At 45.3% G+C, this 17,328-nt stretch overlaps 1 protein-coding gene across 1 annotated transcript in view; it reads left to right on the top strand.

Moving 5' to 3' along the window:
• The window catches only part of SKIC2 (SKI2 subunit of superkiller complex), a 403,793-nt gene that overhangs the window by 51,944 nt on the left and 334,521 nt on the right, over nucleotides 1-17,328 (top strand). The gene's annotated exons all lie outside the window — the stretch shown is intronic.

Raw genomic sequence — 17,328 nt, 5'->3', positions numbered from 1 at the left:
GTAGGCAGGTGGCCTCGGGCGGGGCTCTTCCTAAGACTCGTCCAAAAAAGCCAGAGCACGCCTGGAGAAGCCGCAGGGAGATATTGTCATACACAAACCAGTCCCGCCACCATGCACCGTCACACCAGCACACACAGGTACTGTCCCTGGGTTGCAGACCACCTCCCGGGACAACTCCATACCTAAGGTGCGAGGGAGTCGCCATGGTCAACGAGGGCGGGCAGTGCGGAAGGTCCGACCCGGTTTGTTGCCTCGTTACCATTGGCAACTCCCATGGAGACTACGTTCGAGCTGGAACACCCGACTGCGTTTACTTCCTGGTTCCGCGGCGCTCTCCCGATCACGTGCCCAGAATCCCGCTCACGTGATCAAGAGCCGGCACGCATAAAACCGGGAAATTCGAGTTCCATCACCGCTTCACAGCTGTTCCACGACTCTGTTCGGCTTTTTGCAGCATTCACGATACCTGGATACAACGGATTTTTGGACCTTGGCTTACGGATTACGGACTGGCTTGCTGACTCCTCGGATCTTGTTGCTCGGATATTGTTACTTTGGACCCTCGGCTTTTGATTAACGGATTGTTTACGGATCACCCTTTCTTGACTCTACGATTTTGGCCACTGGCGCTAAGTGGCAAACTCAGGTGTTCACCTAGTCACAACCAGCTACTACCATCTGGGTTACGGTTGACACGGCTGTCCAGACCTACGGCTCTCCCTCGCACCAGGCCCCCGGCACCCCAGAATCATCCCGGTTGGGTTTAGGTAAGAGATTTATACACGTTTCTGCATATCCCAGTATTGTGTCTGCCTGTGCTAATCTTACCTTCCCTTTAACAGCCTCCGGGGTCCAGGACGTCATCAGATCCGACGAAGAAACAAAACACCTGTGGCCTCAAAGCTCGCACAGGGAGTTTCTTTACTCATCCCTGTGGGTGATTTGTGGACAGAGGTCCATTACTCTTCACTACGCGGCAAGTCACGACAGATATCTTCAGAAGACTCATCCGAGGAATCACGGACAGGTGAGGAGGAAGGGGAATCTGGGTTAGAAGAATTGTTCTTGGCTAGTTTACCCCACATTCCTGAGAGTTTGCAACGCCAAGAGATGGCCAGTTTAGAACAATACCAAGAGCTTGTTAAAGCCCTACAAGGTATTACAGTCAAACTACAGACTTTAAAAACAGAGAACAATGCATTGAAGGTAGACAATGCTGCATTAAGACAACAGTTCTTACATAGAGAAGAAGATTGGGGAGATCTCCCACCAGTATCTTTACCACGCGGCAAATACGACGGGAATCCCAAAAGACTTAAAGAATTTCTGGACGCCTGTCAAATTTACTTCACTTTTTGCCCCAAGATGTTTGAATTAGACCGGGCCAAAGTCAAATTTGTTGTCTCAAACTTAACGGGTAATGCCCTGGCCTGGGCAACCCCGCTGGTCACTGATGCCGATCCAGCCCTCACTGTTTATGGAACTTTTATCCAACAGTTCCGGACCAGGTTCGAAAGACCAGAGGTGTTATTTACATCTTATGAAAACCTCTTAGACACCAAACAAGGCACATCTGACGTTCAGACATACGTGACCAATTTCCAGAGGATAGCCCAGGAGACTGGATGGCCAGACTCTGCAAGACAGACTTTATTCAGAAGGGGCTTACAAGGGGAGATAAAGGACGAACTGTCAAGAATTGCTAGACCTGCATCATTTCAGGAACTGATTTCCCTAGCTCTACAAATTGAATTCCGACTGTCGGAGCGCCGGGCAGAAAGAAGACGACCCAGATTGCTTGCTCCTCACCTTCCTTCTCCCAGTGTGCAGACCTCCCCAGAAAGGAATAAACCTTCAACGGAAGAACCCATGCAAATCGGGACTACCAGAGGACCCCTAACGGCTGCAGAGAGAAAACGGCGAAAGGACTTGAGCCTGTGCCTGTATTGCGGATCTGACAAGCATCTCCTGAGGGATTGTCCTGAGGTCCCTCCTAGGAGGTCGGGAAAAGAACAACCCAGTCCATGAACAGGGACACGGATGGGGTCTATCGGGTCGAATCCCTGTGTTTCAAAAAACCCCATAGTGGAGGAAGTCTCACACCAGCTCATGATCCTCAAGGTGGTATTAGAATGGAAGAAGAACTGTAAGGTGGAATGCCTGGCCATGCGAGACTGCGGAGCAGCTGGCAATATCATGGACGATGAATGGGCAACAAAGCACGCCATATCTAGAAGAAGTAAGCATCTACCAATACCTGTGGAAGGGGTAGATGGCTCTCCCCTATCCTCGGGTCCCATCAAACAAGAGACTCATTAATTAATAGTCAGGATGAACGCCCATCAAGAAAGAATTGCATTTGACTTGATAAGGGCGGCCCACTTCCCAGTGATCCTGGGAATCCCTTGGCTAAGGAGACACAATCCCGGTATTGACTGGAGCGCAAATACGCTGGAATTCCGCTCTGAACTCTGTTTACACACCTGTTTGTCTCAAGAGACTGAGCCGATTCAAGCTAATAACACAATGCCCATCAAGAGCGTGATTGGTATCCCGGAAGAATACCAGGAGTATTCAGATGTTTTTTCCGACATCCAACCCAAGCCTCTCCCACCTCACAGAACCAGAAGACTGTAGAATTGAATTAAAACCAGAGGCAGAGGTTCCGTTCGGGAGAATGTTCCCGTTGTCCCTACCAGAGAAAGACGCCCTGAGGGAATATCTAGCCGCCAATCTACAGAATGGTCGCATCCAAGAATCAACCTCTTCTGCAGGGGCTTCTCTGTTCTTTATCCCCAAGAAGGGTACCACAGAGTTTAGGCCCTGTATCGACTATCGAGGTCTGAACAGTCAGACAATCAAAGACCGCTACCCGATGCCTCTTATCAAAGACATTCTGGAGGCTGTGCAAGGAGCAAAATGGTTTACAAAATTGGATCTCAGGGGTGCTTATCATTTACTAAGAATACATAAAGGAGACGAATGGAAGACGGCTTTACGTACACCCCTGGGTCACTTTGAGTACAGGGTAATGTCTTTTGGCTTAGTTAATGCTCCCGCTCAATTCCAAAGGTTTATGGGCAATATTTTCTCTGATTTGTTGTTCAGCAAGGTGGTAGTGTATCTGTACGATATATTGGTCTTCTCAAAGACCCTTGAGCAGCATCGTCTGGATGTAAAGGAAGTCTTGGAACGGCTTAGACATAATCGTCTCTTCACAAAACCTGAAAAGAGCCAGTTTGAAGCCTCTTCTGTTCCTTATCTGGGATTTATACTTTCGGAAGACCAACTGACGATGGATCCGAACAAGGTCAAGGCAATATGCCAGTGGCCCACTCCCGCTTCGTTCAAGGATGTTCAACGATTTTTAGGCTTAGCCAATTTTTACCGGAAATTCATCACTGGATGAATGTTGGAACATTTCCAACATTGTTCTACCAATAACCGCCCTGTTAAAAAAGGGAGTAAAGTTCACATGGTCAATCGAAGCCGATCAAGCCTTCCATCAATTAAAAGAAGCTTTTACCACCGCTCCAAGACTAAGCCAACCTGACCAGACACAGCCTTTTATCATTGTCACTGATGCTTCGTATGGGGCCCTCGGAGCCGCTCTTTTACAGAAAAAAGACCACCAGTTGGAACACCCAATTGCTTACTATTCAAGAACCCTCAATGCTAGTGAGAAGAATTACTCGGTGATCGAAAAGGAACTACTTGCCATTCGACAAGCTTGCGAGGAATGGAGACATCTTCTGCAGGGAGCAAGATTTCCTTTTCAAGTCCGCACGGATCATAGAAATCTTAGCATCCTACAACAAATGCAATGCAGGAATTCCCGCCATGCCAGATGGGCATATTACTTTTCCCAATTTGACTTCGAACTGACCTATATACCAGGGAAGGAAAATCATTTAGCCGATGCTCTTTCTAGAAGTCATGGGGAAGAATCAGGAAAGTACTCAGGTCATGAATACTTACTGCAGGGTAAAACCTTTATCAACTCCATAAACGCTTTCTTACAAGATGTTCTTGAAGCCCAGAAAGACCCATCCACCACCCTTATTCCTCTCTTGACTCAAAGAGGGAACCTTTGGTTTCGGGAGGAAGGATTGTATCTTCCAACTCAGGAACTCAGGACCAAGGCACTTACATGGTGCCATGATATGCCTACCGCAGGCCACAAGGGTCAGTCTGCCACTCTGGAACTATTACGTCAACATTTCTGGTGGCCTAGGATGGCTAAAGATACCAAGCAGTACGTCTCCTCATGTCCCACTTGTGCAAGAAACAAATATAATACAGCAAAGCCCTTGGGACTTCTTCAACAAGACGGTCCTCCTTCAGGACCCTGGCAACACCTCTCGATGGATTTCATTGTAGAATTACCAGACTCGGCAGGATACACTGCAATCATGGTGGTAGTCGATCCCTTTAGCAAATTGGCTCATTTCACTCCTATGAGGGACACTCCGTCAGCTTCGAAGACGGCCCTTGCCTTTCTCAGAGACATTGTGCGTCTACATGGAATACTGTTTACCATAGTTTCTGACAGAGGTAAAACGTAAATAGTGAACTGAAGCTAGTCTTCACAAATACATCCTAGTAGTTGTTTCCAAGGTATGCTGGATATTTGGGAGGTAACCAAGTCTTTGGTCAAGAATGGCTCAAAAGGACAATTCTAGGTGTCCCTATTATAGCAAAAGCTATATCTAAGACTACGTAACTGCACACCTTGGAAACAACTACTAGGATGTATTTGTGAAGACTAGCTTCAGTTCACTATTTACGTTTTCACTCTCTAAGTGTAATGTGATCACAATTGTTGGATAATTGCCTTGTACGTATGTATATACATTGGCAAACCTATGATCATGTGTGAATAATTTAAATTGAGTCCTTTGTCTGCTTTTCTGTTCTCTTGTTTTTCAATATGTCTGCTAAATATTAGGCAGGTGTTGTTAAAAAAAAAAACATTAAATATCATGGAAACTAAACTCATGTCGTTTTTACATCAGCTAAATAAACAAGCTAATAGTCACTATTGAAACTCTCTGTAGTTCGTATTTTTGTTAAACATAAATATACAGTTTCTTTGATACTTGGCATGTTAAAAGAAAAAAATCTTTGCAGTAAATGTAAATGCAGAGGAGTATTTATTTGTATTTGTGGCAGGACGCCACCTCCATGTTCCAATGTGTTGGTGCCAAAAGCAGGTACCGAAGAACTTAGGTTCTGTGTGGACTATAGGGCCTTGAATTCAGTTACCAAAACTAATACCCATCCTTTGCCAAAGACAGATGAACTGGTGGATAAGCTGGGCTTGGTGAAATTCCTCAGTACATTTGACTTGACAAGTGGTTATTGGCAGATTGCCATGAATGACCATGCCAAGGAGAAAGCCGCATTCTAAACCTCAGAAGACTTGTAGCAGTTTAAGGTCATGACATTTGGATTAATGAATACCCCTGCCACTTTTCAGAGAATGGTAAATCATGTCCTGAATGGGTTAGAGAACCTCTGCATGGCATACATGGATGACATTGCAGTGTTCAGCCCTACCTGGGAAGAACACATCCACCTAGAACAAGTGTTGCAGGCCATTCAACTGGCCAATCTGACCATCAAAGCAAGTAAATACCAAGTTGATCAGACTAAAGTGGTCTTCCTTGGTCATGTAGGAGGGGGTCTTAAGCCCTTAACCAGCAAAGTACAAGCTGTAGAAGACTGGGCCACTCCAACTACTCAAGTAAGAGCCTTCATAGGGCTTACTGGTTACTATAGGAACTTCATTGCGAACTATGGGACCATAGCTTCTCCTCTGAATACTGTGTCCTCTCCCAAGAACCATAAAAAAGTCAAGTGGAAAGAGGACTGTGAAAAGCATTTCAGGGGCTGAAAAGACTCCCTCTGTAAGGCTCCACTGCGGAGAGCTCCAGATTATGCTCGGGCATTATTAGTCCAGACTGTTGCGTCCAACGCAGGAGCAGCCTTGAGTCCATTTGATAGCAAAGGCAGGGAGCACCCCATCTGCTTTATTAGTCGAAAACTAAAAGTTAGGGAAACCAGGTGGGCCACAATTGAATGTGAATGTTTTTTATTGTATGGGCCTTGAAAAGGTGCAGACCATACCTCTATGGCACTACATTTAGGATTCAAACTGAACACCAACCCTTAAGGTGGTAGATGCAGATGAAAGGAAAACACCCGAAATTGCTCAGGTGGTCCAGTAGCCTTCGTGGCTTTGATTTCACTATTGAGCACAGTTCATCCAGGAATACTCTTTAGTATTATCATGAATCGGATTATAGACTTCTGTCCCTTAGTCTGGTCGTGGGGGTGAGTGTTGGGGATATTAATAATTTTTATGCTTCATCCCCTCTCCTAGTGCGACCCCCAGCATTTTATGCTGGATTTCTGGACCTTTTACTTTCTATCCTGAATAAGTGAGTTTTTTTCCATTCATTCATTCTTATTTGCTCTGACTTTTGGGCATTCTGTTCTCTGTGTTTTACCTTTACTATGGAGTCTACCTCCCTCCATATCTATTTTAAGGCATCTGTGTTTAGCATTTGCAGCAAACGGCACCCTGTGTGCAGTGTTGCTGGGAACCCTTTGGGTTTTTCTTTGAGATTCTTTGCTTTCCTCAAGTAATTACAGTTCTTAAGGCTATAGGGATATTTTGTATGCTTCCTAAAACATTATACTATGAGAGATTAGCACATCCCACATTATGTGGAGTGCTAGGGGGATACTGACTAACCCCCTTCTCTCTGCTTCTGTGACTTTTTAGTCACATAGGCAACCCTTTAGTTATGGCTGTTGCAGTGGACATGTTCTTCAAACTATTGTGCTATTTTTTTTTTTACCACAGGCTGTATTCATAGTCTCGGTTGTGCACAATGGGCTCACCTATGTTCTAACATGGTGGCTCCTTTCTTTTGTTGCCATTTCTAGCTTGGTTACAAAGGACGTAAGCCCTTCTTCTACCATTCTGGAAGGGGGAGGTCTGTGTGTGTGTTTTGCCTTTGGGGGGAACCCCTGGGTGTCCCGCCTAGGCTCCAGTGTGGTCAGGCAGAAAGTGGGGGAAGGACTTGTTAATTCCCCTGCCCTTTGTCTGCCTCAGTGCCTGAATGGAAAAAGCACCCACTGGGGGCTGGCTGTCCTGGTTGGACAGCCACCTGCCCCTTTCTGTAAACTGCTGAGAGAGATTGCAGAGGAGTCTGTGCTGAAATGGAATAAAATGTAAGGTTCCTGAGATGAAAGGCAAGTCACCCACTAGAAATGGAAGAATCCGAAGAAGACGACGCCCAGAGATGCCTGCAGACCCATTGCATCACTTTGAAGTGACTGCTCTCCTAACCCCGATTTCTACTCAACAGAGGACCTCCAAAGAGGACGACTCCTTCCCTTTGGCTGGTGGGACCAACCAGCCCTGAGATGAACTACAATCTGAGCGATTTCCCAAGGTCCTGTACCTCTCCAGAGCTGCAGGCCGGGAATACCAGGAGACTGCTCACCCAATTGCAGTGCATCGTCTTTGAGAGGCTGAATCCGTCCAAGTCTTTACTGAACTCTAGGTGAACCTCCAGAGACACTATCTGACTCGTCCAAGTTCCCTAATTAGTGTTTAGGAATCGAAGAAGATTGACCTGGTTGAATAGGGTCCTTTGTTGGTCCTGAGAAAAAGGTGCCAAAACTGCAGACTGACCAAAGAAGTTGAAGAAATCTGTGCCAAGGGTCCTCTCTCTCTCTCTCTCTATATATATAGAGAGAGAGAGAGAGAGAGACTGCTGTCAAGACATCTCCATTGGAGACCTTCCTGTCATTACCAGATGGAGGAATCCGGAGACCAGGTCCATCACTGCTACAAAGAGGAGAATTCAGCCACATTTTTTTTCTAACCTAAGGAACTGTGGGGTGAATAGGTATTGCTTACCTTGAACCAAGAAGTCGCTCCAGAGTGTTGAAGTGCACAAAGAGGTGTCCACTCTTACCTCTGACCCAAGCTGCTGGCTTGTGTCCCTTTTGCGAGTCCTTTTACAGGGTCTCCTTTGTTGTGTTCTTGTAGCATCTTATCCTAGAGACTAAAAGTATCCACAGGAACATTTGCTGTTCTGCTGCTTCGTAAGACTTTGAAGCCTTCTCCCAACTGACTTTTGCATATAGTTAGGGATCAGACTTTAAAAGCTTTAGTTTGCTGAGAAAATGCCTTTAGAACCTTTAGCTCTGCTACTGTATGAATAACCAAACTTTTTCCTTCCTAAAAGACTTTATTTTATGTGGCTTTGCTAACTAAATACAATTACGTATATCTTTGTCTTAATGCAAGTGTGCGGGTGTACCAGTAATACGGTAGAACTGTCATTACTGTCAAACTCTCGCCTTGGTTTGCCCGCAGCTCCTGCTGCTTGCTCTCAATTCTGGAGGCTCCCACACCTGTGGCAATGGTACGGCACACTTGTCTTGGGCCTCACAAGTTCCCTGGGTGAACTGCCGGAATGATGGCTCCTGCTTCGTTCCCACCACGGCTGCCTCCAACACGAATAGGGTCCTCTGCTGGTCTCTCCGATGCAGGCCTCCCTGTTACTCTCCACACGCTGTTCTCTGACCCTCATTTTATACACCTGCAACCACTTAAAAGGTTGTGGGTGTGGATTCTTATCTAGGTTTGCCTGACCATGATTAAGGGGACATGCCTGACTCGCAATACACTCTACAGGCATCTTCTTCGTCCAAGTACCAAAGTGGTAAAATGAAGGTGTACTGTTTATTACTCTTGTCTCCTTTTCTTCGTCCCAGCATTTTTAATTTTTAAATGAGGGGAGAGGTCTTGCAGTAGCCCATAAAGGTCAGAAGGGTTAGGTCATCAATAGGGAAAGAGGGATACCATGTCTCGCCTGGGGGCACCTTCCTCTTTCTCACTCTCCTAGATTTATAATTCTTCCTGGTGTTACTATGACCAAATGAAATGGGGTATCAACATTCCACAAAGGCTTCTGGGATTATGGCTTCATTGTACAACGGAAAGGGGAAGCACCACGTCTCCCTCAGGGCCGTCCTCTCCCCAATCCCCAAAGACCCTCTACAAGGTGATCCTCCCTCCTCCCAGGGCCAGGATCCAAAAGCAATGGCCTTTCCCTGGCCACCTGAGAAGGGACTCCAAGGGGAGTAGATGTGAGGCCACCCTCGGGTTTCTCGCACTAGGCAAGCTTCTGATCCCATCTTTAGATGTGGAAGTCATGTTCCTCTGACTCGGCAGTAGCCCCTGACGGGACACAGTTCAGCCACCTCAGCCTGAGTTTAATTTCATGAATATCGCAGGATTGTGAGATAAAATGCTCAATGGGGAGTTGGTAAGCTTTGTTAGACAATTGGACATTATTTTGCTTTCCTCCAGGAAAAATGGATGACAGTAGAACTTACACTGGTGGGCCACATTGGTTTTGCCCACCTCGCTAAATAAAGTTAAAAAACAGCCCCTCAAAGGGAGGCTTGATAACGTGGATTTGTTGATCATTACCATTTAACATATTTAGATTTCCGGTCGACTCAGACAAAACAAGGGATGGGGTTTTGACCAGATCCTTAGATTAGTTGATATCTATCTGCCGCCAAAAAGCAGCCCTGCCATCAATAGAGAGTTGTTGAAATTGTTTGACCATCTAATAGTCCTGGATGTTAGGGAGCATATTATTATAATGGGCAATCTCAATGCTAAATTATGTCTGGTGCCTGACCTAGGGGAAGAGCGCAGACTTTTGGAAGAATCATGTGAGATTCCGAGAGACATCCCACTGACCCCCAAATCAGATTAACTTGGACAGGCACTGCATTTCCTTTTACGGGACCTTGCCTTAATAGAGCTTAATGGCATTTACAAGAGGAGGGATCTCCTCCATCATTGATTATTGCATAGTGGATTGCTACTTGTTTCCTCAAGTAGCCTGCTTTGCAATATTAAACCGGGCTGAAAGCGACCACTTGCCATTAACACAGAGGGTGCAATACCCACATATGTTAAACCCCTTACTAGAACCTTCAGCACCCAGTGATTGCACTAGATGGCTTAAAAGACTGCACATGGAAGAATTCTACGCATTCTTCTATCATTAGAATGTCAGATAATATTTTAGCTGCAGACCCGCTAGGCCCATCAGCGGTATTGTCTCATGACACACCCATAGAAAATATCCACCTAAAACGTGAACCCGCTAACAGTAACCTAAAATGCCCAAAGCCCCAACCGAGCTGGCGATGTACCCTGGTTGATTGGGAGTGTAAGACTTTGAATAGTCTAGTTTTTAACACAAGTAAGGACCAGAGCATTCAGCAAGGACTTTTAAGCTAAAGAAGGATTATAAAAAACTATTAAAGAGAAAAACATTGGGGCATGTTGTAAAGCAGTGAGACCAGTTGGATATTGCAGTTCAATCTAATAATTGCCAGCAGTTCTGGAGGTTTGTGGCCAGGGGCTTTGCGGTTGCAGGAGAAAACATGGTTGATCAAATCTCACCAGATAATTGGGGACTTTTTCGATGCTGATCATTCAGCCCTAGAAACTAAGGACCTAATTGCTAAAGTAATCATGTTCAGCTTGGAGGAAATCTCTCTGATTTAAAAAACTCTCCCTTCCGGTAAAGCTGCTGTGCCCGACGGAATGCACTCAGATATTAAGGGTTCCTCAAACTGGTGGCTTCCAATTTTATTAGAGCTTTTTAATTCAATCAGCCATTCTGGGGTTTTACCATGCTCATGGGCACGGAGTATCATAGTCCCATCTTTAAGAAATGAGCCCTCGACCACCCTAATTGTTATCAACCAATTTCCCTGCTTGATATACTAGGTAGTCTCCTCTTAATACCTGTTAACCAGATGAGAGGACTGGGCCATTTCCCAGAATTTGCTCAAATCTGCCTGAGCAGGATTCAGAAGTGGGTACTCGACAATTGATCACTGTCTGCTTCTAAAAACATTGATTTAATAAATACTGTACAATTAGAGATGGAAATAAGTTATACGTGGCTTTCATTTACTTGGAAAGGGGCTTCGATTCTATTCCAAGGCATAAGTTATGGGAAACGTTGGCTGCATTAAAGATATCTCTTTTTGAATTTATTGCAACTATGTTATAAGGGCACGTTGTTTGGACAGTTTTTCTGAAGTCCAACTGTAAAACCATTCAACTGAGACAGTACACAACTCCACTCTTAGTATAAGGCTGTACCACCTGAGTATATGGTAGCATAGACAGAGCAGCCAGGCTTATCTTAGGAGGGACAGAGGGCTGGAGGAAAGTACATAGAACCTGTAGTACACAGAGGATTCAATAGAAACACAACCAGAAGTATTATAAAAAATAAAAATCTATTATAAATACAAGTAGGCCAAGTTAAGTCTTGGGGTAAGTACTAGTCATAGTCATGAACACATTTTATAAAAACACACCACTATGCTTTAAAGTACACAGACCACAGACCTTGTTCAGAAAAGTAACAGTAGTTCTAGGCAATTCAGACCTTATCAAACACATTTAGTGTAGGACAAACCTATTCATGGGGAGTAAAACCATAGGTTACGTTTAAATGACTCAACAGTATGTCAAGGATGTAGTCAGTTATGCAGTGTCACTCCGTTAAGGAATCACATAATCAACCAACCCTGTTACCAGGATACCTTTCTGAATAGTGAACACAGATTCAAGGAACATTATGTACCTATAACTACATTTATTGTAAAACAGTTCTACTAGGTGAGTAAGACCTTTTGGTGTAATATTCAATTACGGTTGCTTTTCAGATCAGTGGAACACAGACTAAGGTAAGCAATAACTATTTACTCTAATTTAGGATGCACCAGGCAGACCAAGGTCAGCTACACCAACAGGACACTTTTTAAGAATGGCACAACGCAATTCTAGGCAGGAAAAACCTAATATTGTAATATACTATTACAGTTGCTTTTCAAGTCAATAGAACACAGACTAAGGTAAGCAATAACTTTCTAACTTATTTGAGGATGGCCCAAGGCAGGCCAAGGTAAGTAAAACCCATATACTTTTTAAAGGAGCTGTCAGCAACTCGAATCTTACATTTGCTTTTCAAAAAGGCACAGCACACATGAAAGTAAGAACTTTTGTAACTGCTCACTCTGAGTTACAGTTACCAACTAACTCTTTCCCAAGTAAGTACTTTTCAAGCACTTGTTATTTTTTCAAGACGGAATCCTTAACTTATGCAGTCCTTCCCTTGTCTATTGCATGAGTTCACTGAGCAGCTGAAGAGGGACCCTAGTGGTCTAGGTTCCAACTGTAGGCAGGGTGAGAGAGGGTTCTGTTGCAGCAAAGGTCAGAGTTCCTGTGGAAGACTGTACAAACAAGTAAGTAGTTCAAGACATCCTAGGAGGATTCCATCAGTGGGCCTGGGTGAACTGGATGTGAGGACTCCCAATCACAGAAAACACCCGTCAAGTGCTGCTACAGAAATCACACAGGCATACAGTAAGTAAATACCCCAGCCAACACAGTACCTCAGCACGAAAGAAGAGTTGCAGCAGGGGAGACTTCAGGATCTGCAGCCAAAAACCCAGTGGATGGATTCCTTTGTCATGAAGACAGGACTTTGGAAGGGATTTTTATTTTTATTTTATTTTGTATTTATTTCTATTTATAGCAGCACACAAAACAGTCAGGCATCTAGGCGCTAGTTACAGTAAGTGCAGAGTGAGATTATACAAAGTGCAAGATGACGCATAAGGGTTATGTGAGAAACCTGAAGGTGTCTCGCCCGCTAGTCCCCAGGGATCTGTCATCCAGTTGGCCAGGACACGGTCATCACTTTTGGATCCGTTGCCTGGGGGTGGACCAGTGTGTGGGAGGATCACCTGGATGGGGGGGGGGTCTTGTGGGAGTGGGACACCGGATGGAGAGACGCAGTATCCCCTTCCCTGTAACACCTTTTCCCCATGCTACCAGGTAGGATACCTAAGAATTGAACCCCCCTTTCCCGACACTTTCTCCAGACAGTTCACCATGAGTGAAAATGGACTTACACCAGAGCGTATACCTGACATGACCCAATACAATGGTCAGGCAATTTGTTAGGGAGAATTCTCAGAAATGTGCTAATTCCCTTCTACCTTCGAGACCCCCAGCTCTTTTTGCTGGACTTTAGGACTTTTAATTTCTAACCCGGTTCGAGTGTGAGACCTTGTTCCCACTCTCTCATGTATTTGTTTTTGATTTGAATACTGGGTTTCTTTTAACTTTGGGGTCTGACAAACTCCATAGGCATCATCTTTACATTGTGACACACAGCACCTTCAGTGCAGTGTCACAGGGAAGTCTCTCAGATTTCCCAAAGGTTTAAATAACTTCTCTTGGTTAAACTACTGTTTCCAAGAGCAGTGAAGTGAAATTGACTTTACTTACATTTTGTAACTTTCTTGACCTAGCCCACACTATCTTACAATAGGGTTTTGGAGGGGTTACTTCGTATCCCCTTTGTCTAGTTTCTCATGTAACATTTTTATGTTACCCTTTCTACAATTAATGGCTGGTGGCAGTGGTTTACTTTTTCCTGCCATTGTGTGTTTCTAAAGAGGCAAATTATGAGCTTCAGCACAGCAGCAGGCGTTCACTGGGCAAATCAATGGCCCAGGAGTTGCGGCAGGCGTCTCTTCCAAGTTCTTCTTCGGATTCCTTTGTCCAGTGGTTGACTCTGCCTTCCAAGCCAAAAAGCCTCCCCTTTTATGCAGGTTTCTTCCATTCATTCCAGCCTAGCTGTCAGTCAGACAGCAGGGTGGCTGTCCTTGCCGGACAGCCAGTCGGCCAATCACCTTTTGGGTGCATTCATGTAACCAAGGGGATTAAGCACAGGACGTTTTGGGCACCTCCCTCACTTCTGCCCCTGCCAGACATACTGGAGCCAGAGGCGGGCTTCACTCGTAAATCCTGCCAAAGGCAAAACGAACAAAGGGACCAAACCTGGTAAATCCAAGAATGTCCTTTCCAACAAGAAATGGCGAAAACTGAAGACCAGTGCCATTTTGATGAAATGGGCACCCAGGGGGTGCTTTACTGTAGCTGCGAACGCAGCACACGGTAAAAACACACAATTCTAGTAAAAAGTATCCCATTGCCCCCAGCCATTCATTGTAGAAAGGGTTACATGGGTAACCCCTCCAGCACCCTATGGTAAGATGGTGTGTGCTGGGCCTAGAAAGTTACAAAATGTAAGGAAATTCAATTTCACTTTACTGCTCTTGGAAACAGTAGTTTCACCAAGAAAAGATATTTAAACCTTTGGGAAATCTGAGCGACTTCCCTGTGCCACTGCACTGAATGTGCTGTGTGTCACGATGTAAAGATGATGCCTATTGAGTTTGTCAGACTCCAAAGTCAAAAGAAACACAGAGAATAAATCACATTAAAATTACATGAGAGATAAAAAGTCCTAAAGTCCAGCAAAAAGAGCTTGGGGTCTCCAAGGTAGAAGGGAATGAACACATTTCTGAGAATTCTCCCTAGCAACATTCAAGTAGGTGCACAGTCTGGCAAAGCTGTACCTCATGGTACGGAGGGGGCTGCATCAAGTGTACAATAGACATATTAGGAGGGTTACAGACATAGGCTAGTACAGGTGCAGCGCAAGGCTGAAAGTCATATTTAGGTGGGTTACACATACGAGTTAGATTGCATAACAATTTCGGCACAAGGTAGAGATCAAACACAAGAAGTTACATTGTTTTCAGCAAGTGTAGTGTCAGCGCTTGTAGATTGCGTTGCAATAACAGCACGAGGCTGTGAGCAAAATAAACATGTGACATTGTTTTCAGCACAAGGCTAAGGGTTACATGTCTGTGGGTAGCAGGAACATACAACAGTCATTTGGAATCGAGGATTACACAGCAGGGGAGATGAGTAGACATAAGTAAACAGGAGATGAGTAACAGGTCATGCTCATGCCCTGCTTGCTAGGACAAGTTAGAGTCCGGTAGTAAGGTGGGCACACAGCAGGCTAAAATAAGGAAATTAGATCGTAAGAAGCAAGAAGCATTGGGGTAGTTGCAAAGATAAAGGCAGCAAGATCCAACATACTATACGGTGCACAGGGACGGCATATGAGTTCCTCAGAAATGGTGTCACACTTGGGTATGGCTATGCCAAGGGAGCTGGGGCCACATCAGAGGGTGAGGCAGTTAGGTTATGGTAGCATTTAGTTACAGAAATGGACTAAAGCTACCATGGGCGGAAGGTCATGGCCACATGATCCAAGCAAGGTAAGCGACTTAAGGAGGGAGTTGGTCACCCTTGATGTGCGAGCAAGGTTAGGTGTTGCATGTGCGCCAGATCGCAAGGTTGTCAGAGCACTTGATAAGGTGGCAGAACAAGTAGCGGCCGAATATTGGTAAACAGTGAGGCGGCTGGAAGGAGAAAAGGGTGGGGGGCATCTGGCATTGAAAATCGGCCTTTAAAGGGGACCGGCTCCCTGTAACTGAGTGCATTTGTTGCAGTGAAAGCCAATCGGATCTCGGCAGAGGCGGGCAAAAAGGGAAGCCATCTGCTGCTGCTGTGGAGAGTCGAATCTCGGCAGCCATTTTCATGTGGTCCTTGTGGCCATTTTCTAGCAGGGCTCAACGGAGAAGGCTCCAGACGAGAGTTTCTTCGCGGCTGGATGCAACACTGTGGTTTTGGCACCGTTTTCAGGAGTCAGAAGAAGACTGAATATCGCTGGTCGGATTCTCGTCACTTGCAAGGTCCAGCTCTCTGATGAGGGGACTTTTCGGACTCGATTCACGTCTCTGGAGGTTCTGCAGGATGCCACCAAAGTTTCAGCTCGATTCGGAAGACCATGCACCCCACACTGGCTTGAGGTGCCAGGGTATTGGGGTATTGCAGCCCCACAAGGTCGCAGCATGACACAAGATGGCTCAAAATGCAGGCCTTCTTGAGTCTAGTGGATCTCGCCAGCCTCTGGGTCGGGTCGCCGTTTTCAGAGTCTCCATGTCACTTGGAAGCAAGGGTAACGGTAGGCTCCGGTTACATATATGGTTGTACATGGTTTTTATTTTTTTTCCTGCCTCGTTTACTTCTTTGTACTTTGCACTGTAACCCATTTCTTGTAAGCGTCTAGATTCCCTACGGCCCGGTGCGCTTTATAAATAAATAAACAATACAACAATACAATACATAGCAGGCTCTGCGGTCTCTGGAAATCGTTTTAGCTGTGTTTTCTTCATATTCCTCTTCCTCTTCGTATTTGGTTCTAGTGGTCAACTACCTCTTCAGCTTCTAGGATCAGACTTTTATGCAGGAACCCTGCCAATCAAACTGACGTGCAACATACAAACCTGTGGGGTTGGCAGTCCTTTCAGGACCGCCAGCCTCCCAGTATGAACTGGATTCTCGCAGGCAGGCTGGAAGACAAATCAATGCAGAGTTTTGGACACCTCCCTCGCTTCCTGCCTTCAGACACTCCAGAAACTGGCCCGGCTTGACTGAGGACTCCCGCTGAAGATAAAAATCACACAAAGGAATTTCCCACCCTGGAGGGCAGGGGAAAGACCAAGAAGGGACAAGGAGCACGAAAATGGCAAAAAAGACTGTGGCCATTTTGGTAAAATGGGCACTCATTGGTGTCTTTACCGCAGCTGTGACAACAGCCCGCAGTAAAGGTGCACCAAATTTGTAAAAAGGTTCACTATCACCAGCCATTTAAGTTAAGCTTGTCCCTGTGACGTAATTGTTACAGTGCTAGTGAGAAAGGGTATACATTGTATCTCCCCAGCACTCCGCATGAGGTGGGGTGCGCTGGTTTCACCTAACAAAATGTAGAAGGGATAGAAACAACCTTTCTACCCTTGGGAACTGTAGTTCTCACAAGGTTAGTCGGAGAAAGGAAAAAAGGGGAGCCTAAGGGGCAACCCTGTAACAATAAAAAGGTATATACCAAAAGTTGTCAAAGAGGATACAATTAAAAGGACACTATGGAGAGTCTTATAAATGACGCCCATAAAAAGAGTAAAAGGATCTGAGGTTATGGAAAAAGTTTCCCACTCACTGAGGTATAGAGAAAAATAATCTACCAGGCCAGCAAACAGTTCTGGGGTTCTCACAAATGAGGTCGATTTAGCTCCAAGGTTAAAATCGTACCTAACACACGTATGCGTCAGTGCAGACCTTGTGTTCTGGAAGGCTGTCAGGAACCTTTCGAACAAATAAAGGGGTAAAGCAGGGTTGCATCGTAGCCCTCTTGCTATTCTTTTTCTTTCTGATTTTAATACTGGGACAATGGGATCTAGGTAAATCCTCCCTCGTTGCACAGCACTCCC

The sequence above is a fragment of the Ambystoma mexicanum genome, chromosome 13 (assembly GCF_040938575.1).
Source record: "Ambystoma mexicanum isolate Mex_15411 chromosome 13, UKY_AmexF1_1, whole genome shotgun sequence".
NCBI classification, from domain to species: Eukaryota; Metazoa; Chordata; class Amphibia; order Caudata; family Ambystomatidae; genus Ambystoma; species Ambystoma mexicanum.
The sequence above is the reverse complement of the archived record's forward strand: the minus strand, read 5'-3'. Positions and strand labels throughout refer to the sequence as shown.